General features: G+C 39.6%; 1 protein-coding gene across 1 annotated transcript in view; it reads right to left on the reverse strand.

Moving 5' to 3' along the window:
- LOC129775269 (odorant receptor coreceptor-like) overlaps positions 1 to 24,228 on the reverse strand; it is a 45,685-nt gene extending 21,457 nt beyond the window's left edge. The window contains exon 1 of the mRNA XM_055779782.1: positions 23,162 to 24,228. The gene's annotated coding sequence lies outside the window, so the exon portion shown is untranslated. The remainder of the gene's footprint in view (positions 1 to 23,161) is intronic.
- Between the last annotated feature and the right edge of the window lie 714 nt (positions 24,229 to 24,942).

The raw sequence follows: 24,942 nt of genomic DNA on the forward strand, positions 1-24,942 counted from the left end.
AGGTTTCGTATTGTGTTGACGACTCAAAGTAAATAAAGTGTGTAAATGAACCGACATTTCCTGTGACCAATCGTATTCCGGAGGGGGCAAAGAACTACACTCAACAAAAAAAGAGGAGCAATATGCCACATCGAAAATTTTGAGTGATTTTTGAAACGCTTTAACTCTGTTATAAAATAATGCTTTCTTCAAAGTAAAAACTGGACCTTGTATAGAATATTGTCAAGTTTTCAGTGGGCAGTTTTGACCATCGATTTACTGTGCGTTCATTATTTCATGAAATATTCTTAATTCAAAATTAAACCATAATTTTTCATAGAGAATACCTTTGTAGTAAATAGTCCCACTGAAACTATGTATGAATCAAATGGAAGCGATATAATCAGGTTGATGAGATTGTTATTGGGAATATATTTTAGAAATCAATAGAAACTTCAAAAGCAAACCAAAAACAATTTATTTGTGTGGAGGCGATCTGGCGTAGTGGTAACATCCATGCCTCTCACGCTCAAGGTCACGAGTTCAATTCTCACTCCCGACATTCTTCCAAAAATGGAAGTAGAAGTGACGAACCAGCCAAATGAGTTGAAAGTCACTATAATACAGATAAAAAAAAAAAAAAAAAATTTATTTGTGTTGCAATGTCTTGTTTACAACGCATATACATATCAAACTAAAAATATATACGTACGATATCCCTAAACTAGAAATTTGTAGCTAGAAAATGCTGTATTTTTTTATTTTCATATAATCAATTATATCGAAGCTACAGGTGTTCCGAAATAGCTTTAAAGTTTCGACCCGTTACTCCTCAATCCTTTGTCAAGTGAAGATCTATAAATATCAGTACATGCTTCCTACTTCATCTTTTCTTTTCCTGAAATTCTTTTTAATTGATAAAAAAAATCTATGCATATAAAATGTTCTGTTCGTTTTGGTGCGCTTCAAAAACTCGAAAAATTTGGCACTGATGAGGCTCATATACAATATACAATCCACTTCAAGGATTGTTGTTGCTACTGCCAATACCTCAGGAAGCTTTAAGATTTCCAGATAGAAGAAACACACTTCTGAGGTAAAGCTGTGAACGTAAATTAACTTTCTAATATTGAATATGTATCTTTGGAATTATGTGTTTCATATTCGGATGCGGATTGTTCAACTATATATTACGCGTTTCCGTGTTGTTTTTTTTCTTCTCTATTATCTCTATTACAATAACACATGCTAAAGTCATATTCTAGGGGTCTTGCAAAAAACTGCAGTACAAACCATCCGTACTATAAATTAATAAAAAGTATAGTATAAACAGTATAATATTATGGTTATGATTTTATTATTTTACATTCAACACATTTCGGCTGGTTCGTTTAGTTCCATTGGTGGTTTTAGTTCCATTTTTGGAAGAATGTCGGGAGTGAGAATTGAACTCGTGATCTCTGCGTGAGAGATATGGATGTTACCACTACGCCAGATCGCCTCCCGTTTCCGTGTTGGGAAACCAGATAAAGGGTGTGTCACATCAAATTGCATCACGGGAAAAACGCTGTAGAAATTTAATTTTCAGGAATTATATCTTCAGCTTTCGCTTATAATCAGATAAGAGTGTATAGATCACGTTGGCCATGCTAAATTTGGAAAAATGTCGTCGAACGAAAAAGAGCGTCGTGAATTAATCCTGTGCACTCATTTCGAGAATCCGGAGTTGTCACATCGGGACATCGGTAAGATGCTGAGAATCGTCCAATCCACGGTCAGCAGAGTACTAAAACGATACTTCGAGAACCTAACCATCGACCGGAAGGTGAAGAACGGCAAAAATGGATGCTCCGTCAGTGAAAAAGATCACAAGCGCGTAGTTAAGCAGTTTAGACGTGATCCGAGAAGTTCGGTCCGGGATGTCGCCAATAAGCTGAATTTGTCAATTTCATTCGTCCAGCGGACCAAGCAGCGGGAGGGCCTGCGTACATACAATGTTCATAAGGCTCCTAACCGCGACGAAAGGCAAAACATGGTGGGGAAGACGCGAGCCCGGAAGCTGTACACCGAAATACTGACGAAGCCGCATTGCCTGGTAATGGACGACGAAACCTACGTCAAAGCGGACTTTCGTCAGCTGCCGGGCCTGTTGTTCTTCTCCGCAGAGGACAAATTCAGCGTTCCGGAGGAGATTCGCAAGCAGAAACTATCCAAGTTGTCAAATCGGAGGCGGACTTCAAGAGAAAATGGATTTCTGTTCAAAAAAAACTACAACCTGACGTTGTACAGAACCTTATGGACGGGGTAAAGAGGAAGGTGCGAGCATACGGGTTTGGGCTCGAAGTATGAATAAAAAGAAAATGCCAAAAGTTGTTCAATAGTTTTTATTTTACTGTCTAAAATTTTCAAAAGGATCGGTCTACTGGGCGAATTTCTACAGCGTTTTTTCCGTGATGCAATTTGATGTTACACACCCTTTAGTCTTTATATCTTCGCAGATAATAGAAAAACAAAGTATTACAAGTATTTCAAAATTAAACTCATATGAAACATATGTTTTGTTTTGCAATAAAGCCTCAATGTGTCACAGCAAAGTATGGCATGGTACAGCTAGTGAAATTTGAAACAGCATAAACTCATTATTAAAATTTAACTTCTGCGCAATTCAGCTATTTCCTCAAATAAAAAAGGAAAAATGTCTACGTGGACAACTGGGGGAGGGGTATGAAAATGTCCACGCTTGTTCACGGAGGGGGAGGGGGGAGTCCAAAATCGTGCTTTTTCTGTCCACGTGGTATGTGGACAGCCCCTTATCCACATAACAACTGGTGCTGTTGTATAAATGCGTGATAATGTTACACCTAATTATAAAAGTCTTTACTAAGAGTAAAATGGAGAGCATAAACGTGAATCTATTTCCTTTTCGGTTCTTTCAGTTTCGGTTTCGTGTATGTGGAAAAGTATGCGAAAAGGTTTAATGCGTGATTTTTTGCAATCCGTCTCTTTTTTCGCTCGCTCATATTTCTCTTATATTGCTATGACATATCTATATCTATAAAAATGGCTGTCTGTCTGTCTGTCTGTCTGTCTGTCTGTCAGTCTATCTGATTCTTATGGACTCGGAAACTACTGAACCGATCAACATGAAAATTGGTATCTAGGGGTTTTTGGGACCGGGGAAGGTTTTCGTGATAGTTTGAGACCCACCTGCCATACAAATGAAACCCAAATTTCTACATTACTCGAAAATTACTCAAGCAAATGAAACCAAATTAGGCATATTGAAACACATATTTCTGCATCACTCGAGAAATAATCAAGCAACGAAACCAAATTTGCCATGGAGGTTTTAGGATGCGATAAATATTTCTATGGTGGTTAGACACTCATCCCGCTCTTTTAGGGTGGACTGTCATACAAATGAAACATAAATTTCTGCATAACTCGAGAACTAATTAAAGAAATGGAGCCACATTTGGCATATGAAGGTTTAACGGGGCATGAAACGTTTCTATGTTGAAAACACTCCTCCCCAACACAAACGAAACACAAACTTCTGCATAACTCGAGAACTAATCAAGCACAATTTGTGATGTGAGGGTTTTTGGGTATGAGAAATGTTTCTATAATGGTATGACATCCCTCCCTCCGCTGGAATGGAGAGGGGGTCCCATAAAAATATTACACACTAGCTAACCCAGCAAACTTCGTCCCGCCCAAAATTTGAAAAAAAAGAACAAAGACAGACCCCTCCCCTCTTCTTACCTTAGAGCGGGAGGAGGAGTGTCCATTCACCATAGAAACGTTTCGTGCCCCCTTAAATCTTCACATGCCAAATTTGGCTCCCTTTGCTTGATTAGTTTTCGAGTTATGCAGAAATTTATTTTTCATTTGTATAACAGCCCACCCTAAGAGAGGGGGCAGGAGTGTCGAACCACCTTAGAAATCTTCTTCCCCATGAAACCTCCACATGCTGAATTTAGTTCCGTTTGCTTGATTAGTTCTTGAATAATTTGTATGGCAGCCCCCCTCCCCACTCAGAGAGACGGGATGAGTGTTTATTCGCCATAGAAACGTTTTGTGGCCCCTAAAACCTTCGCATGTATTTTCTTGATTAGTTTTCGAGTCGTGCAGAAAATTGTCTTTCATTTGTATGGTAAACAACCCACCCCTCCCCCTTTAGAGAGAGGGATGGAGTATCTATTCACCATAGAAACATTTATTGCACCCTAAAACCTTCACATGCCAAATTTGGTTTCGTTTGCTTTATTAATTCTCGAGTAATGCAGAAATTTGTGTTTCATTTGTATGGCAGCCCCCCCTTTGAGTGGGGGAAGGACTGTCTAACCACCATAGAATCATTTATTGCACCCTAAAATTCCCAGTTACCTAATTTGGTTGCATTTGCTTGATTAATTCTCGAGTAATGTAGAAATTTGTGTTGCATTTGTATGGCAACCCCCCTTAGAGAGGGGGAGGGGTCGCAAACTATCATGAAAACCTTCCCCGGCCCCAAAAACCCCTACATGCCAAGTTTCATGTCGATCGGTTCAGTAGTTTCCGAGTCCATAAGAATCAGACAGACAGACAGACAGAAATCCATATATATATATATATATATATATATATATATATATATATATATATATATATAGAGAGAGAGAGAGAGAGAGAGAGAGAGAGAGAGAGATATTGCCACTATCGTCTTGTATCTATATAAATAAAAATGGATCACCTAATGTTCTGATAAGAGCAAAACTCGAGAAAGGAATTGTCCGATCATTCATATTTTATATCATACTAGCTAACCCGGCAAACTTCGTCCCGCCCATTTACTTGATTAATTCTCGAGTAATGCAGAAATTTGTGTTTTATTTGTATGGCAGCCACCCCTAAGAGAGGGGGGAGGGGTATCTAACCACCATAGAAACATTCATTGCACCCTAAAGTTTCCATATGCCTAATTTGGTTTAATTTGCTTGATTAATTCTCGAGTAATGCAGAAATTTGTGTTTTATTTGTATGGCAGCCCCCCCTTTGAGTGGGGGAAGGACTGTCTAACCATCATAGAAACATTTATTGCACCCTAAAACTTTCACATGCCAACTTTGGTTTCGTTTGCTTGGTTAATTTCCGAGTAATGCAGAAATTTGTGTTTCATTTGTATGGCAGCCCCCCCTTAGAGAGGGGGGAGGGGTCTCAAAATATCAAGAAAACCTTCCCCGGCCCCAAAAACCCCTACATACCAATTTTCATGCCGATCGGTTCAGTAGTTTCCGAGTCTATAAGAATCAGACAGACAGACAGACATCACTCCATTTATATATATATATATATAGATTTTCTGTATCAAACATTTATTCCATGAAACGGAGAAACATGTTATTTGCAAGTGGATGAAAAATCTTGCACGAGAATTGTGTCTGAAAATAATCTGATATTATAATGACGAGTTTTGGTAGAAGTAATAGGAAATCTATAGTAAAAGGAAATTGTAGAGGGCCAATCAATGGAAAGTTCTGCAATTGAACCCACCAACGTTCGCTTAGTAAGTAAACGTGAATGCGCGAAAGAGTTCATATAAAAAAATAACTGTCGGTGGGACGAGGTTAGTCGGATCAGCTAGTTTTTACAAAAAATAAATGATGATGACATTTTCCGTTTAGAATCAATATCCTTTTAATGATGTTTTCTTCTAGGAATCTTGAACTCTTTTTTCCATTCCAATGAAAAGATTTTTGGGGATATATTACAATAATTTTATTACTGGTCGAGTAAGAGCAAGTACTTTTACAATTTAAAAAAAAAAACAAAAACCATAAATGAATTATTTTCATTCAGATGATTAGAATTGTTTTCAGGGATTATAATTTGAGAGAGGGTACACTTACTTCATTGCAAACTAAACTCTCATATGCTATCAATCAAAACTGCCATATCATATGCGAATTTAATAATAACACAACAGTAGGGGCTTTATGAAGTAGTGCGTTTGGTTTTTGAAATCGTTTAAAGAAATAGCAAAACTTACAATTTCAGTAATTTCTGCGATTCTCTCGAAATTACGCTACTTTTGTTACGTGATTTTGTTGAAATTTGGCGATTTGGCACAGCCTACCGTCGCTTCATTGGGAAGAGAAAGAGAAAGAAAGAAATTCTGCAAGAGCGTGTGCGAGTGTGGTTGTGACGAGCGCGCGCCTGTGATGGGGCAATCTTTTTTTTTCTTGAATACACGCGATTTGCTCGAAATTACGCGGTTTTTTAACGCGATTTTTTTTGCGCGCGCATCAGTCGCCTGAAAAAAGGAATTCACATTGCAGCCCGGATAGTAAAAAGTTATTTTCCAGTACCGGAAGCTATGTTCTTCGGTTGAAAATTGAAGGTGAACATTATTTCCACTGCGGTTGCTCGAGCCGTCGCTACTACAACCCATTTGATTTGGGGGATATCGGCGAAAGGCAGATTATAATTTGTGTCTTATTCCTTTTGGAACGATGCTTTTGGGATCGTTAGAGATGAAATTTTGCCAATAGATATTATAAACTAGTAGATATTCAAAAAGATCAGTGTTTAAGTGTTACTTTAGACAGCGAACAATCAGAAGTATGTATTATAGCTGAGGCTAAGAGTTAATTTGAAAATTTTATTGCTTCGCTGCTTTGAGAATGGTTTACCGTTGCGCAGTGCAAGCATATATTTTTTTTACATTACATTCACACTGAATTACGAACAAGAAACAACTTAATGAACTATTTAATCCTGCATTTCTTCGGTAATGATTATAAAGACAAGTTCTGCGAAAATCCTGACAACTGGTTTACACAAAAATGCCAAAAAGGGTAAAAACGAGCAGACACTTCGAAGAGGACAGACTCGTAGTATGGATAGGATTTTTGCGAAGAGGAAAAGCTCCAACTGCCACAATTTTCGACAAGAATTAACTCGGATTATTACATGGAGCTGCAAGACGAGTGTCTTGATTTCATTCACAGAGAACAAAATGGATGAAATGATCATCTTGCAGCAAGATAACGCCGCAATTCATGTAAGCTGGAAGGCTATGACATGATTTCTCGAGAAAAAATCAAAAATTACAGAAAAAATCAAATTTTTTGCAAGTGTGATATTTTATCAGAGAACACTAGCTGATTGGTTTAGTTTTGATATGTCAATCAACTTAACCGTGCAGTAGTTCAAAACATATGAATTTAAAAAAAATCATTTTTGGGAAAAAAGTAGAAAAATTGAAATGGAAATGGGCATCCTAATAAAAAAAAAACAATCTATATATATAAAAATGGAGTGATGTCTGTCTGTCTGTCTGATTCTTATAGACTCGGAAACTACTGAACCGATCGACATAAAAATTGGTATGTAGGGGTTTTTGGGGCCGGGGAAGGTTTTCGTGATATTTTGAGACCCCTCCCCCCTCTCTAAGGGGGGCTACCATACAAATGAAACACAAATTTCTGCATTACTCGGAAATTAACCAAGCAAACGAAACCAAAGTTGGCATGTGAAAGTTTTAGGGTGCAATAAATGTTTCTATGATGGTTAGACAGTCCTTCCCCCACTCAAAGGGGGGGCTGCCATACAAATGAAACACAAATTTCTGCATTACTCGAGAATTAATCAAGCAAATGAAACCAAATTTGGCATGTAGAGGTTTTAGGATGCAATAAATGTTTCTATGGTGATAAGATACTCCTTCCCCCTCTCTTAGAGGGGGCTGCCATACAAATGAAACACAATTTTTTGCATTACTCGGAAATTAATTAATCAAACTAAACCAAATTAGGCATATGAAAACTTTAGGGTGCAATGAATGTTTCTATGGTGGTTAGATACCCCTCCCCCCTCTCTTAGGGGTGGCTGCCATACAAATAAAACACAAATTTCTGCATTACTCGAGAATTAATCAAGTAAATGGGCGGGACGAAGTTTGCCGGGTTAGCTAGTAGAATATATTTTAATAATATTTCGTTCTGGTAAATTCTGATACAAAACATATTCCTGTCAAGCTCTGGGAAATATATTTCAAAAGAAAGCGAAAACTGGGAAAAATAATAATAGACTCGTGAACATACTATTCACTTCTGCGAACCGCCAACACATGGCCAGTGGATATTTTCGTTTTCAGAATCAATCAAACTTTTCCCCCAAGTCGAAACACTTCATTCCAAAGACTGATTCGAGCGACCACACCATGCGACCCCACCAAAATCGATTTCCCGGAAACCACCCCTAGAACACATTTCCTGAATTTACAAACTGAACCTCTGTTTCGCCCGGGGATATGCTATGATCAATGCTTTAATGGAAGCGATGGATCGTTCAACTTGAATTTCGCACTAATGGTCTGCTTACTTTAGCCTAACTGCCAATGCTGGTTATATGTGGTGTGGCCGCGTTTGAGCGCGTTTTTCCAGGTATTTTGAGCCCTGCTTCGGTGTGATCTATGACGTTCGTGAAAATATCCTATTTCGCTACGTTCCCCGAATCGTTGTTGTGGTAAATAAACGGCCAACAGCAAGGCAGTAACTTTTCTGCGGCCCACGTTATCCGCGGAACCATCAAGGCCGAGCGTTCGTTGCCACGCCATGCCTGCTGGAGGTGTTTCTACGACGGAGATCAAACATCTTTGGGAACGCACTTTGAGTGAGAGGACAAGTGCGCCTCCCTAATTAGCTCGAATCATGCTATGAATGAATCTGAATAAGGGCAAACCGTTTGACTTCAAATATTCGTAACATTATAAAAAATCACTATTGAACACATCGTAACCTGCAGGGAAATGTTTCACTGATAACTTGGCACATCGCTCATAAAATCTGTGCACAAATGGCATAAAATGAAACTGGAACACATTTTCCTGAAATCGTCGAAACATAGTCGTTATTCGAAGTTAAGATTTGAAAAATGTAATCGATACTTTTTATGGAGATTTATAGCGTAATATATTCCGGTTATGCTGACAGATAAAATATTCCTGGCAAAGACGCTCGCTTCCACATTTCATTCAATATATTATGCTTCTATTGAAAGAGGGGACCATCGATTCGCTAACACCTTTCACAGGTGCCCAGCAGTGTTAGATATGACTCTTTTTCAAATTTATAAACAATAGAGAACACAGGCTACAATCAACGAGAGAACACGTTGAAAATGACGAGAGGTTATGAAAATTTATATCATTCATGTTTTCAACCGAGTTAGTTTTTAATTCTGCTGATTCCCTGACAACTGTGTCCCGATGGTGACCACCAAGCGCGTTCTCTGAAACGAATTGCTTCAACACCAGATTGGATTGCTTTACACCCAACGCATCATAATCATCATCATCAAGCTTGCTCTGGACATTCCCATCCCAATCCAAAACACCGCCGCCGATAAATTAATATTAATATCTTTTTTTTCCGTTTCAATACCCTTTTTTCGATCCCCTCGTACACATCCCCCTGTTCCACCCGTTGTCGTGTCGCGATCATTGTTTAATTTGATTTCAACGGAAAATCATCACAGTTTTCTTTTCACTCGAGTCCCCCACCCACTCCGACACCGCACCACTCCCGAATACTCCCTCGTCAACGCCGTTCATCGACAAATTAAAATTTAATATTAATGTTCCTGCCAGCTGCAGCTACGGTTGGTTGCCGATCTCTGCTGCTACCCTTTCACCCGCTGTGTGCTTTACGGCCCCGCGAATTTGCCCTATTGTGTTACAACAAAGTTCGCGCTTTTTTCCGCACTCCCTATCGGATTCGGGTTCCGTTCCGGTTCATTTACTCATTTGTCTGTTTTTCCCATCCTTTTTTCTTTCTCTTCTTGGTCGTTTATGAACCAGTGCTTGCAGGGTTGTGCATTCGCGAATGAGGGCAACACATTTGAACAACTAGACATCGTTGTAATCAAAATTGATGACTCCCGTGGTCAAGAGGTTACTGGCATAATCGCTTATTCGTTATGACTACTTTGAGATTAATTTCATTCAGATCGTCACATCGGCGGGGTACCTTAGAGCGACCTTAGAGCCTCCGATGCCGCAATGTTTGTCAGATAAAATTCAAACCACTGCCACTGATTATTTCATATAATAACATTATATTCATTATCCTCATTAAGAAACATTTTGACGTAGAACTACGTCTTTCAGGAAGGGTGCCAAATCAGAAAACAGGTCACGATTTATGAAATAAAATTAACGTTAATAGCTATTTTCACTGTGAACGAATTTTCATGATTTGCATGCCAAACGAATCGGAAATTCTCTAAGATTTATTTGATATGCTATACATTACAATTCGCTAATCTCCAAACGGTTTAAATTAATGAAAACTGGAAGAACTTTCTTTTCCCCATACATTTGTTCTGCCGATATGTGTGCTAACCCTATCCGTATTTCGAATACTTATAACTCGAACATTTATCAACAGATCGGAAAGATGTTTGCATCAACCGATAGGAAATATTTCTACGCGTCTATCACAATTAATAAAATGATGTTTTTCATGAGATGAACAATTGAATAACTGTAAAATGTCAAGCGTTATCTAAACGCCCTAACTGCCAAGTTTTGATTCGTTTCCCCTGCCTGTGGAAATCCGCTTTGCAAATATACACGCAAGTCAGGGGTATTTTTGTTCCCACCGAGCTGTGTTTCCCTAACACGGACTTCAAAATTAATGTGCCTGGGGGAATCTGCTTTGCAAATACTTGCAAGTCGGGGGTATTTTTTGGTGTTGAGTACTTTTGTACTCGCTTGTCGATGTACAGACCGGAATACTTTTAAACTGAGAAGCCTGGGAAAATCGTCATTTCACATACTAGAGGTGAATGAACTTTGGCGGTTCGAGAACTACGTAAACATGAGATGTGTAATAATTTCAGGGGAAAATGTAAAATACAATGATCGTTTGACAATTCTTCCGTTCACATATTTTGGTAGTCCTAGGCATCATATCAAACGTAACAGAACATTCATCAAATTTATTTGTATCGAAGAATATAATCTATTACAAAAATTTCGATGCATTCTAAAATAATATTCGAAGTGATAAACAAGTGGTTTCCATAATATAATTGCGTAGTTCTACGTCGAAAATATGCGGTCGTGTGCTAGATACAACCCCTTACAATTTCTTCAGAAGGCATTCAATTGGCCTTTTCATTCGGTATTATATGATAATTGGTTATGGAAAAATTCAATTGGAATTGAAAGAAAAACGTAACTTTCTAGCAGCGTTCATTTCCCTCGATGCCTAATTCAGCACAAGACGTGATGGATTTGACCACTGTCATACAGTGGAATTGCAGAAGCATCATCCCTAAACTAAACCAATTAAAATTTTTAGATCACAGTTCCAATTGTGATGTATTCTCTCTCTCTGTGAAACATGGCTTTCTTCAGACGACGAGCTGAATTTTCACGATTTCAACATTATTCGCCTGGATCGAAACGACTCGTTTGGTGGCGTACTATTGGGGATAAAGAAATGTCACTTCTTCTATAGAGTCCAGGTGTATGGCACGATTATCGCTATCTCACTCTACCTACCGTCACCGCCTATTTCACTATCTCTCTGCTGTAAAAGTTCATCATCGACATCATGATATGTCAGATGGTGGTAAATTGGTAATTTGCGATGACAGAAAAATAGTGTCGAGGTCTGGTGGCGACTTTAAATTAGGGCCATAATTTGGGTCCCAAACTCGTTAGTGTAATTTCTATCAGATTAGAAGACACGACTCCGGTTTTTAAATTTTAAAATTTGAATGAAAATTTTCACATCACGTTATTAATTACTTGAAACACGTATTTCTGACTTTTTTTCAACCATATGGCTATACAATTCCAACATTGTTACTGATTTTTTTCATTATAATATAAATTTGTCTTCATAACAATTTTCATATGAGACTTTTCCCCACCTGCAAACAAAAATGTTTTCAATTCGAATAGAATACTAATTTGATATGGAAAACCTAATTTTCATTCATAATTTTAATTTTGAAAACGTTCATTCCGACTGAAAATCAGCTATTCTTTGACGCTCCCCTAAACTACGTGAACGAAGCTCAATGCCGTCAACGCGAATCGCTGTTTTGAAGAAAACAGATACTTTTGACGTTTGAGATGTCAGCTGTATGGTACGCACCAAAAACATGGTGGGTGCCATACAGCTGATAGAGTCACTCTCCCATCGATGACAGGCATTGAAGCTGTCGCTTGTCAGGCACAAATCAATGGCAAAGATCCCTAGATTGCCTCGATATATATTCCTCCCAAAACTATGGTAAACCATCATCAGTTTTTTGATATCGTCGAGAAATTGACAGAGCCGCGGATAATCTTAGGTGATGTCAACTCCCATGGAATAGCATGGGGGTCACTCTACGATGACAACCGTGCCACGTTGATTTATGATCTGTGCGACCACTACAACATGACAGTTTTAAATACTGGGGAAGCAACTAGGGTAGCCAACCTACTGCACGGATAAGCATGCTAGACATATCTCTCTGCCCTTCTTCATTATCCCTGGATTGCACATGGAAGGTGGTCCAAGATCCCCACGGTAGTGATCACCTACCGATAATTTTATCGATCGCCAATGAATCAGTGAGTTAGTCGAAATTGCGTATGACCTTACGAAAAATACTGACTGGAGAAAATTTGCGGAATTAATATCTGAAGCAATCGTTTCGATGCATGAACCTCCTCCCCTCGACGAATATATCATAATGAAGAAGTTTTAGTGTCATCGCGGATTATTCCACATTTCTAATAAATGAAACATTAAAACCTCTCCAACGACGTAGTGAGGGTAGACAGCGTCCCGGCAAACTATGAAAATGGCGCCCCAAAAAATACCACTTCATTCGATTTTTTCGCTAACTTTAAGTTTTTGATATTTTGAGAAAGCTGCTCACTTATATCAAAGTTCACTTTCAGCAGTTTATCCGTATTTAGAAGGTTAGAAAAAATCATTACCAGCTTCGCTTATTCTCTAGTCAAATCTCTGCCTCGCGTGCTTTAACTGAAGCAAAATGATCCCCAATTGCATTTGAATCAAGATCTGCTAGCGATTCATTTTCGATCGAAAAAATTGCCAAGCTATTGAGTCGGTCTTGGTTCATTTTCGAACGCAGATAATTTTCAATCAATTTCTTCTTCTTCTTCTTCTTCTAACGTTCCTAGAGGAACTTCGCCGTCTCAACGTAGTATTACTTGCGTCATTTTTATTAGTTCTTAGTTGAGATTTCTATGCCAAATAACACGCCTTGAATGCTTTCTGAGTGGCAAGCTCTAGAATACGCGTGATCACAGTGCAAGTCGGAGGAAATTTCTTTGACGAAAAATTCCCCCGACCAGAACGGGAATCGAACCCGAACACCCGGCGTGTTAGTTATGACGCTAACCACTCGGTCAATTTACGATTGCTGAAACTGTGTTCGCACGAAGCGCGGTCTGTGCCACTTTTACTTTAGTGTAAACCAGACTAGCAAGCTCTTTCATTCCAGCACAAAATTGCTCAAAAAATGCCTTCAATAACACAGACATTATTTAGAAGTATGCGTTCTTATAATGCAGCTTAAGAAATAAAGTGTGTTTCAGTTAGAATTTGGTCGCTTATTTTTATTCACTTCAGCGCCCCTAGTTGTCACATCGAGAAACTATTGACAGCGTTTTGATCCGGGTGGATTGTTTATTCAGTAGTACAGAAGGTTGAAGGATACACCCAAAAGTTATCGACGATGGAACACGAATGGCGACAAAAAATTCGCGCAATCACATTGAGAACCCGCCGTGGTCGGGAGGAAAGAATGCAAAATTCCTCAAATTTCTAAAAATGACTGTAACCGGGCTAGACAGTCAACAAAGAATATTATTTATACGTTTTGAAGCGTTTGGGAGATACTGTACGTTGCAAACGACCAGAAGTGTGGGCCGACAATTCTTGGATTTTGCATGATGATAACGCGCTATCGCACCGAGCCAGAAATGTACTGAATTATTTGACCAAACATCAAGTATAAACCACCGAGTAAGCCTGATGGCTCTTTTTTCTTGTTTTCCTGGTTGAAGTTGCCACTTCGTGAAAAAAGATTTCAGTCGATCGATGAGATCAAAGAGAATGTTACGAGGGAACTAACCATCCTTTCGTTGGTCTACCAGGGATGCTTGGAGGAATGAGTCAAGCGTTGACACATGTGTGTTGCTTCAGAAGAATCGTATTTTGAAAGAGATAAAATAAATTTGCTCGAAATTTAATTCTATTTTGTTTTATTTTAAAAATCCCCGTACTTTCTGATCATATGGTACGTAAAAATGGATTTTTAGACAAAAAGTCGGTAACAAATTTTACATTGTCAAGCGTAGGGTAGGTTCAAATTTGTTTACGCAGATAAATTTGCCCGTAAGTTGATGATTTGACAAGGGATCTGTAGTTGTGGAACGAAGACAATGGTTGTCATCACTGGGGCAACAATTACAAGGAGGAGTGTCTTCGTAACAGAATTTTGCCATTCTATCACACAATGGGCCAGTGAAGTTTTGGCCAGACTTGACAAGCTACCATTACAGCCGGGATTGCATCAAGTGGTATATGGAGAACAAAATCGACTTCATTGAAAAAACTATCAATCCACCAAATTGTTCGGATTTTCGAGAGATATTGGACAATATTAAAAGCAAATTGAAGAAATGTGGCAGAACCATCAAAATAAACAATTCAAATGCACCACCTCATTCAGCTCGCGCAGTCCGAAGACATCGGTCGCAAATTTGTTCGCGTCTATCATATAGTGGAGATTATACCGTTATCAGTTCGTGGCTGGTGAAGTTATTTCGCCCTAACGGGGTTCTCTTTATTGCGCGAGTGAGAAGAGCAATCACAACCAGCGTGAGGAAGAAGTCCTCCACAGCGAGCGCGGTGCGTGTGCCGTATCATCGCTGTGTGTGCTTTATCATCGTCATCGATTCCATCATCGTGTCGTGGTGCGATTTACCGTTGCAGCTGTACCGAGCGATTGCCACGCGGTTCGATTGGGACACCGTTTCATTTCATTCGCATTGGTGTGCGATTTAGGTATAATATATATATATATATATATATATATATATATATATATATATATATATATATATATATATATATATATATATATATATATATATATATATATATATATATTAGGTTTAGGAAGACAGAAGAATTCAAAATTGTATTATTTTATATCTGCCGTAATGGCAGAAGGTCATGTTGAAATGGAGATTGAAACTACTGTTTCCTCCTCACTAGCTACAACGGGGGCTGGGAAGTCGCTCAAACGCGTTCCCCCCTCAGAAGATGTTTCTTCAGAGAAAGAGTTGATTAACCTCAACAAGCCCCCCTCAAGAAAATTGGCAAACTTTTCCTCTTCGCCCCCTCAATCTCCCGCTCCCGCTTCCGCTCAACTCCCGAACTTGCCTCCCAGTCCTACTGATCCCGCTCCCAGTCAGGTTCAGAGTATCGTGTCTACGTGCCCTCCCATGACGTAGAAATCTCAGGGGTGGTAACTGAAACGGGTCTGACGTGCCAATTGATAAAATAAGGAGTTGGTAAATTCAAAAGACTCCCTTTGGTGGGCGTTAAAATTTTGGACAGTCGCCAACTAGGTAAAGTATCCCAAGAAGAGGGAAAAACGAAATTCACGCCGTCAGACTCGTTTCGTGTAACTTTTGCTGGTTCGGCCCTCCCTGACTACGTCATGGTGGACAAATTGAGACTGCCTGTGCGACTCTTCGTGCCAAAGCCCATGACTTGCAACAAATGCAAAGTTCAAGGACAAGCCCCACCGGTTATACCCCCTGTTAGCATGTCTAAAAAATTGAGTGCAGCGGACAAGCAAAATCAGGTTCCTCCTGGTTTCCGTGGGAATGGTTCACCTTTGAACGGCCCAGCACTCGAGGGGACATCAAAAACCCCAACTGACCCTGTTTTTCCGTCCAGTTCAACTTCCCAATCGGGATTTATAAAGTTGACTGACCTTGTGGATCAAATCTTCACGTGTTTTAACGTTTCCGACTCCATCAGAACCATTGTCATCTCAATGCTTCCAGTGTTAAAGACAATTTTGCAGCAATTGATGCAAACATGGCCCCTCCTTGCAATGATTATCTCTCTTGATGTCTAATTTAAATAGAGAGGTCGGAGATATCACTGTTTTACAGTGGAATTGTCGTAGTCTTATCCCTAAATTGGATACTTTCAAATTTCTAATTCATAAATTCAATTGTGATGTTTTTGCTCTGTCCGAAACCTGGCTCTCTTCTCAAAATGATCTCTCTTTCCACGATTCTAATATAATACGCTTGGACCGCGATGACAGATACGGAGGGGTACTATTGGGGATTAATAAGTGCCACCCATTTTTTAGAATTGAACTTCCACCTATTGGAGGGATCGAAGCTGTTGCTTGTCATGCAACCATCAGAGGCAAAGACCTCTGTATTGTCAGCTTGTATTGGCCTCCGAGAGCTGCGGTTAGCCGCAAACAACTTGTTGACATGTGCTCACTCCTTCCTGAGCCACGATTGATCTTGGGAGACTTCAACTCTCACGGAACTGCCTGGGGGGAACAGTACGACGACAATCGTTCATCGTTGATATATGACCTTTGTAACAGCTTCAATATGACCGTTTTGAATACTGGGGAAACAACACGTGTACCTAAACCTCCTGCTAACCCAAGTGCTCTTGACCTCTCGCTTTGCTCGAATTCACTATCGTTAGATTGCAAGTGGAATGTAATCCAGGACCCCAACGGTAGTGATCACTTGCCAATCAAAATTTCCATCACCATTGGGTCGAATTCTTCTGAATCTATAAACATGGCATATGACCTCACAAGACACATTGACTGGAAAAAATATGCGGACGCGATTGCTCTAGCCATCAATTCCAGAGATGGTTTGCCTCCATTGGAGGAGTATAACTTAATTTCTCGTTTGATATATGACAGCGCGGTTCGCGCTCAAACGAAACCCATCCCAGGTTCCACTATTCGTCGAAGGCCTCCCAATCCATGGTGGGATAGCCAATGTTCCAAGCTTTATCAGGATAAATCGAACGCATTTAAAGCTTTTCGAAAACGTGGAACCATTGAGAATTTTCAAACGTATTTGGACCTTGAAAATAAATTTAAAAACTTGATCAAAGGGAAAAAACGTGCATATTGGCGAAATTTCGTGGGAGGTTTGTCACGAGAAACGTCAATGAAAAAATTATGGAAAGTGGCTCGAAACATGAGAAATCGCTCTTCATCGAATGAAAGCGAAGAATATTCACATCGATGGATTTTTAATTTTGCACGGAAGGTTTGTCCCGATTCCGTTCCTGTGCAAAAAATTGTTCGAGATATACCACAAGATAGGTGCGATCTTGATTCCGAGTTTTCGATGGTAGAATTCTCTCTTGCTCTTCTTTCTTGTAACAATTCGGCTCCAGGAACGGATAGAATTAAGTTCAACTTGTTGAAATACCTCCCTGATGTGGCGAAACATCGCTTGTTGAATTTATTCAATCGGTTTCTGGAGCATAATATTGTTCCAGATGATTGGAGACAAGTGAGAATTATAGCTATTCAAAAACCCGGAAAACCCGCGTCCGACTTCAATTCGTACCGCCCAATAGCAATGCTGTCTTGTATACGGAAACTGTTGGAGAAAATGATCTTGTTTCGCCTTGATCGATGGGTTGAAACGAATGGCCTACTCTCAGATACACAATATGGGTTCCGCAGGGGCAAGGGGACGAATGATTGTCTTGCGTTGCTTTCTTCAGAAATTCAAATGGCTTACGCCGAAAAAAAACAAATGGCTTCAGTATTCTTGGACATAAAGGGGGCCTTTGATTCTGTTTCAATAGAGGTTTTGTCAGACAAATTACACTATCGGGGTCTACCGCCTCTATTGAATAATATGTTATATAACTTGCTTTGTGAGAAACATTTGAATTTTTCTCACGGAGATTCGGCAGTGAGTCGGGTCTCTTACATGGGCCTCCCTCAGGGCTCCTGTTTAAGCCCCCTTTTGTACAACTTCTATGTAAGCGACATTGACAATTGCCTTACACAAAATTGCAGCTTAAGACAACTTGCAGATGATGGAGTAGTGTCTGTCGTAGGATCAAACGAATCCGACCTGCAAGAACCCTTACAAGATACTTTGAACAATTTTTCAACCTGGGCCATTGGGCTAGGGATCGAATTCTCCACGGAGAAAACAGAGATGGTGGTTTTTTCTAGGAAGCATAGACCAGCAAAACCAAAGCTTCAACTTTTGGGTAAACCGATCACTCATGCTATGTCATTCAAGTATCTTGGGGTATGGTTCGACTCCAAATGTACTTGGGGGGCCCATATTAGGTATCTGAGTAAAAAATGCCAATAAAGAATAAACTTTCTCCGTACAATTACCGGCACCTGGTGGGGAGCCCATCCCGAAGATCTTATAATGTTGTATCGAACAACTATTCTCTCAGTGATGGAGTATGGCAGTTTCTGTTTTCAATCAGCTGCCAAAACACATCTCATTAAACTCGAGCGAATTCAGTATCTTTGTCTCCGTATTGCGTTGGGATGTATGCCCTCAACGCATACCATGAGCCTCGAGGTTTTGGCAGGCGTATTCCCACTAAAAGATCGCTTCAATTTATTATCTCTTCGGTTCTTCATTCGGTGTAAGGTTATGAACCCATTGGTGATCGGAAATTTTGAGCAGCTGATCGGGCTAAATTTTCATTCTGGATTCATGAGCTCATATCATGAATTCATCTCCATGCAGGTTGATCCTTCTTCGTATATTCCCAACCGTGTTTGTTTTCCTGACTACATCAATTCCTCTGTACATTTTGATCTGTTCATGAAGGAGAAAATCCATGGAATTCCAGATTATCATCGATCGGAGATCGTTCCTACGATCTTCAATGCAAAGTATGGGCGTATCAATTGTGATAATATGTACTTTACTGATGGGTCCTCTATGAATGAGTCCACAGGATTTGGAGTGTTCAACGAATTTTTTAGCACCTCCCACAGTCTTCAGAATCCTTGCTCAGTGTATATTGCTGAATTGGCAGCAATACACTGGGCGCTGGACAGCGTCGCCTCACGACCTGTTGAACACTATTACATTGTAACGGATAGTCTTAGCTCTGTCGAAGCTATCCGTTCAGTGAGGCCGGAAAAGCACTCGCCGTACTTCCTTGAGAGAATACGTGAAATTTTGAGTGCTTTAACCAGACGCTGTTATGTCATTACCTTTGTCTGGGTCCCTTCACATTGCTCAATTCCGGGTAATGAGAGGGCTGACTCATTGGCAAAGGTAGGTGCAATTGAAGGCGATATTTATAAGCGTCAAATCGCCTTCAATGAATTTTATTCTTTAGTCCGTAAAAATACCATCGCTAACTGGCAACGTAAGTGGAACGAAAATGAATTGGGTCGGTGGCTTCACTCGATTATCCCTAAGGTTAGCCTCAAACCATGGTTCAAAAGTCTGGACTTGAGTCGGGACTTTATTCGCACCTTCTCTCGACTCATGTCCAATCACTGTTCGTTAGACGCGTTACTCTTTCGTTTTAATCTTGCCGATGGCAATATCTGTGCTTGTGGCCAAGGTTACCACGACATCGAACACGTTGTTTGGTCGTGCGAGGTGTATCTTGTTGCCAGATCGAATTTAGAAAACTCTCTTCGGGTCAGAGGAAGACAGCCCAATGTGCCGGTGAGAGATGTGTTGGCTCGGTTAGACCTTGATTACATGTCCCAAATATATGTCTTCCTAAAAGTTATCGATCTTCGTGTGTGATTGTCCTTATATCCTTATATTCTCCTTTTCCTTTTCCTTCGCGAGAAAGCAAATCCCTTCTTACTAACAATAGAATAAGGTGAAATGTAAATACGTATTAGATATAAGATAGGCTTAAGAATTGAGTATGATGAATGTGAGTGCGAATGTGAGTGTGAACATTGTCAACATATCCTTATATCCCTTCCTTTTCCTGAAAAAAATGTCACCCTTCTAAACTCGAGCAAACCGCGAGTAATCGGTTCTCTACTTCATTAACACTAGAATTAATGAAAAATGTTTATATATACTTGTAACAATACAGATAGGAGTTTGGCTCCTTTAAACTTATGTAACTGAGCCTGTAAAAATAAACGATTTAATAAAAAAAAAAAAAAATGCACCACTTTTCCAAGAAGACAGCAAAAACAGTTACCAGCAGTACTGTGAAGAATATGATGGGTGGTATCACATGAAAAGTTCGAAAATTCATCCGAACAGATGACGAATAATTTTCTTGTTTTTTAACATAAAGTTAATAAACCTACAAAATAACATCCTTCCCTTTTTTGTACGTTATTTCTATGCTGAGAAATGTCCTACTTTATGCGACCAAATTGTAACTGAAAGAGGCTTTAACTGTAAAACATCGCACGGCTATTCGCTGCCTATTTCGGCGCCCCTCTGTATTGGCTCCATGCATCTGTTTTGCATTGCATGGAGAGGCGCCCAGGTATGCGTAGCGAATAATCAAAAGGATATTGATGTAATGTGGTGTTGGGTGTTTCAATTTTGCGAAAATCTGAGAGAGGTTATTGGTTTTATTAATGTACGAACAGAAGCAATTACTCATGATGGGTGTTTTTTCCTCAATTGAAAGATGAAATATAGTAATTGGGAAACATAATTGTAGGAAAAAATGCTATTCAAAATTCGTAGATTTTGGCGCTCCCGGCAAATGCCGGGCCAGTGGAACTTTGGCCTTCTCAACGTAGGTAATACTTGCGCCATTTTTATTAGTAGTACAGGGCGGACTCGATTATATACAGTCTCTGATTTATTTTCACTGTATATAATCGAATCCTGTATTTAATCAAGTCCAGAAAATAATTTTTTCCAATCGTTTTTTATGCATATATTTTTTTTGTTTTTTGAATATAAAAGAAGAATTTAATTTTTGATTCATCCCCTTTAAGTCATAAAATACTTTTCTCATATAAAAAATCTGAATTCATTCGGGAGGCGATAGAGGATCATATTTGATGAAAAAAATCCTTCTACGCATAAGTTCGAATTTCAACAATGACAGAGCTATAGAACTTTTAATTTGTTTCGGACTCTGTTTCCTAAAACTGGCTCTACATCAAAAAGACGATTCTGTTGCTTCCATTAGAAAGATAAGAATATTTAGTACAGGATATAGTTGTGAAACATCTAAATTAGTGGATTAAAATAGCATTTTGGAAGTGAAAAACTTCAAAGTAAGTGATTTTTAATGTGTTATTATTAATTTTATCCTAAAAAAAACATATTGAACTTGATTGTTTCTATCAATTAAATTAAAGCTTTTTAACCGCTCTACAATTTGTTCTTTGACACCCAACTTCTATATATCTTAGTTTCGTTGCAATATCGATATAAACGATTCCTGGTGAAAATTTAAGCAAAATCTTCATAGATCGCGATTTTGACACCACTGCACATATAAAAGCCACTTAAATTTCACCTTAACGTTGAAAGGTAATATTTTTTCGTGAAATAAGTCATAAGTTCGAATCACATATAATCGACTCTGTATAAAATCGAGTCCAACCTGTACTTAGTTGAGATTTCTACGCAGGATAAAACGCCTTGAATGTATTCTGGAATGGCAAGTTCTAGAATATGCGTGACCACAGCACAAGCCGGAAGAAAATTCTTTGACGAAAAATCCCTCGGCCCGTTCGGGCCGAACCCGAACCCCAGGCATGATATCGTGGGACGCTAACAACTCGACCACGGGAGCACTCGTATGCTGCAAGCATCTTATATAGGAAAAACAAGATCGATTTCATTGAAAAAATTATCATTCCACCAAATTGTCCAGATTTTCGACCCATCAAGAGATATTGTGATTGTGGCGATGGCTATCATCGGGCATGTTGTCTGGTCGTGTATCCGGTTCCATGCTGCCCGCTCTCAGCTCTCCAGAGCATTGAGGGCACAAGACAGACATTCGGATATCTCCGGCCAGGATATCTTAGGTAGCCGTGATCCTGATCTGCTGCTTCATCTATACCTGTTCCTCAGAAACGCCGATGTCAACGTTTAATTATGCTTCCTTCGTGGTATCCCTGTTTCATATCCCTCCTACCCGATCTATAAACTTAGTCGCGGCAATACATACACACACTCTTTACAGATACACGGCTCGAAGGTTGTGCAGTCCACTGATCATTCTACAAAAGTTGAGGATTGTACCGCTCATGACAACTCTACACAAGCTGGTGATTGTGCCGGTTAGTGCATCCCAATAGGAAGTATCCTGTGTCGGGCACACGTACATAGCACTGGAAACATCCCAATTATGAGAACACTTGTAATACTAACCTCGAGCCAACCGCGAGTAATCGGTTACCTATCACTAACATAGTTGTAAGGCAAACATTGTCGAAATATAAAAAAACATAAAAAAAAATCTGCACCAATCTGTTCTTCACACGCGGAAAAAAATCCGTACCAATCTGTACTTTTTGACGAAAATCTGTATTTTGTACCGTACAGAATCTGTACCAAAAATAACGGAAAAAAACCGGTACCTTTCCAGATAAATTTCTACGTGTGGCAACACTGGTTGCAACTTATGATTTTGTTCTTTCTATATTTGCTCGGGAATCTCATCCGCCCACTGCTCGATTCTCCATGCAAATCAGGCAGCACACGCAAATAACGCCAGCTCGAGATAAATAGATATTTCACAAAACAACAAAAATCACTACGATATTTAAATATTAGATATACATACACAATATTAATAAATCTCAGAATAAGAGAGAATGAAAAAGCATAATAAAACTTATCGATATTTCTGCTACACCACGATCTAAACATTAATTTATTATAGGAATTTTGTTCGAGATATACTCAACAAGTCTAAACGTGTTTTTGAATGTTGTTTTTTTGTGTACTTAGAGCTGAGAGATGGTTCAAAGTACCAATCATTCGAGGTGAACTGGATTATTCGGGTCAGGAACAAACTATTGCGAACGATGGGGAACAAATCTGCAGCGAATGAGGGTTCAAATTTTGGATCTCAAAACATACAGGCAAATTTTGGCTCACTTAAATACTATCCAAGACAATAAAACATACCTTAAAACCTAGTGTACACTTTCAATGGTATAAAATGTCCGATTAGATTCAAAAATACAATTTCGCTTAATTTATCAATATATTCGCAACTCAATTTAAATATCGACTGATTTCAATTCACGGGGGCGCTACGCAGTGATTAAACGATACGATTGCAAATGAGCTGACTTTAAATAACTAGATCGTAATTCGCGATTAAATTTAATCAGTGAGACATAATCTCGCGCGCTCCCGCATGTTTCTGGGGCGCTTGGGATTCCACGGGAATGATACGGGGGAATGTGCTGACCACAATATGAGCAACGAAAATAATAAATTCGCTACGAATCCGGGGTGTGATAGTAATTGCCGTCGGGTTAAACGTGTAATCCACTACTCGGGTGAGGGGTGCTTTATACGAACGACAACCCGATATGTCCGATGCGCGATGTTATATGGCCATCGAACTGGTGTGACGAATGATAATATCTTTTAATTTGGTTTTAATTCAACAGTTTCCCGGTGGCGATTACCGCGGAATTTTAAATCGTGCAATAAAACGGACTCATTAATTAGCTTCGGGAAATATACAGCGCACGGTGGTTAGATGAACGGGAAAGCATTGGTGAGCCGCAAACGCGAATATCGAATCTGAATTCGTAGCTGGAAAGGGGACGATTTTAATCTGAACTCGATGGAGTGATGACAAATTAACATTTTTCGTCTAAACCTGGTGTTCATTGCCAGACAACTAACCCTTCGTGTGAACCATAAACAACACTACTGTTGGAGAGTTATCATCCACCCAACACTACGTCCCTGGAATCACGACACGCGCAGAAAATAGCAGTAAACAGAATAGCTACAACAATAGGGAAACAACAGCAATACAACATCGACAGAGCGCTCGATCGAGATGTCTTCACGGAGAACCGAAAGCCTGATAGACCCGCTGACAATTACTAAGGCCAATTATCAGATCGCCTGGGAAATATTGTTGAAACGTTTCGACAATAGCCTACAGTAGAAGAAGCGTCAAGTTCAATCGTTGTTTCATCTTCCAACATTGACCAAGGAATCAGTCACCGAACCCCATACACTACTAGAGGGATTCAGAGAGGGTCGTGAAATTATTGGATCAAGGTGTAGATTCAGAGTACTACAAAGATTTACTGCTGGTCCATATTCTCACAGCACGACACGACCCGGTAACACGCAGAGTCTGGGAAGAATTCTCGACGACTGAGGAACAAGACGGCGGTGTGTTCAAGTACTACCATCTCTTCCCAGTAAATCGGTGGATTCTAAAGAACCAAACCCACAACAGTTTTCGATGTCAAGACCGGCATCTACAACGGCAAGTTACATCAGTGTGCATGGTTCTGAAGCGCAATGCGCGTGGCCTGTAAAGGGGATCATCCGTTGTATCAGTGCCCAGTGTTTCAACGACAAAGGATAGCGGAAAAAGACGCATTATTGAGGACCCGTTGGCTCTGCCGCAATTGATTCAGGGTAGGACATCAGGTGAAGAATTACAAATCCAATTTCAGCGGCTAAAGACAAACACCGAATCCGAGCGATTGTGCGGTCACGAGTGTCCGAATACTCCCGAGACACGAATTTCTTAATTTTGTCGAAAGTTACGGTGAATCTTCCGACATTGACGATGAATACGAAAGGGTGGTCGACTCCAAAAGGCATTGAACTGGCCGATCCTGAATTCTTCCAATTCAAGGACGTGGATATAAAAGTTTTTTTCGATTTTTTTTGGAACTAGCGGAAAGATTTCGTTGGGTGAGAGA

Source organism: Toxorhynchites rutilus, chromosome 3 (genome assembly GCF_029784135.1).
Source record: "Toxorhynchites rutilus septentrionalis strain SRP chromosome 3, ASM2978413v1, whole genome shotgun sequence".
In the NCBI taxonomy this organism is placed as follows: Eukaryota; Metazoa; Arthropoda; class Insecta; order Diptera; family Culicidae; genus Toxorhynchites; species Toxorhynchites rutilus.